The following is a 1,489-nucleotide window of genomic DNA, read 5'->3' as shown; positions in this document are numbered from 1 at the left end:
ATTGAAAGGATCTTAGTCTAAAGTATTTCACCATATATTAATGAAGAATGAATATTCATACTAGAAATAGAAACAATTCTTAAAACGATTAAGAAATTGCAAAATCAAGTAATTACTAAGTGCGTCATCAAATGGAATAACCAACTAGTGGAAGAGGCAAAATGGGAATATGCGTTATTAATGCATAAACACCCACAATTGGTAAAATTGTTGAGGAAAACACTTGTATGAAAGGAAGGGTCATGCTAAGCCCTAGGCAAAGCCCCATGTTAAGCCATTGATATTGGATTATATTTCTATTGTTATATTATCGTGATTGGCTAAACCCTTTAACTATAATTGTACATTTAAACCATAAGAAGGATCTACTACCAATATTCAAGAAAGGTGTTTAATAAGTTACGTGATAATTTGTACTAAGTGGGGTTACTTCAAGTTCATAAATGGATTTTATTTTCTGCATATTTTGACATGCATAGAAAAATTAAATGTGTTTCTTTTGATTTGGATCTCACATTTTGATGATGAAAAAATTAAGAATCTGTGGGAATGGCTTTGGATGACCTTTATGCTAATTACCTTTTAGTATTGAAATAATCATGGCTAGTAATGAGTAATTTATAGAGTGACAATAATACTATAACAATGACTAATGACAATAGAAAGGTAGTAGAAGATTTGTCAAGCATCTCTTCAAATGACGGATTGGAATGTTAATGAAATGGTTATTGCAGTGCAAAATCTAAATCCAATTGATAATAAGATATAAAACCAAGCAAAGTTGACAAGATAGCTTGCACCATTTCTCAAGTCAATTACATAGGATTTATTGGTAAGGCATTGTTGTTAACGTAAAAAAAATCATATGATTCATTAACATGATGGAGAAAAACTTTTCAATTTCAACCATTTGAGAGGTTATCCACTTCTAATTATAGCTTATCCATAAATTTCCCACTAGCATACTTGTTAATATTGACCATGTCAATTTATTAACATCATTAAATTGAAAAGGTCGGCAAAGGCGGTTGGTTGGTAAAGTCAAACTCGTAAAGACGATGAGGTCTTATGCTCAAACCTGAGCGAGGGCATTGACTAGTCACGAGGAGTGACTTGCCTGGGCCAAACTTGCTCACATTTTGGAGGCGACGATCACAACTTCTATGGGGGAACTAGGGTTTTGAATAGGGGGCGATAAGCACGAGTAGGTAATGATGGAAGGGCTTGGAGGAGGGAGCTCCACTCCCTCCTATAGTAATGTGGTTTCAAACAGAAGCAAAGAGGCGAGTCTAAACAATTTCCAGAATCCACCTGAGGCAAAACAAAGACAAATGACACTCACAAGTTGGGAAGCAGCATTTCCCAAGAAAAGGAAGGGACCCACAAGGAAGCCAGATAGGAGAAGATTCTTGGTGAAACCAGTCAGAGAACTAAAAAAAAGTCTACAACAGGACCATGCAAGCCCAAGACCAACATTAAACCCCAGGTG

This window comes from Pinus tabuliformis, chromosome 6 (assembly GCF_031772625.1).
Source record: "Pinus tabuliformis cultivar Carrire ecotype Pingquan chromosome 6, CPIR1, whole genome shotgun sequence".
NCBI classification, from domain to species: Eukaryota; Viridiplantae; Streptophyta; class Pinopsida; order Pinales; family Pinaceae; genus Pinus; species Pinus tabuliformis.
Note: the sequence above shows the minus strand (reverse complement) of the source record.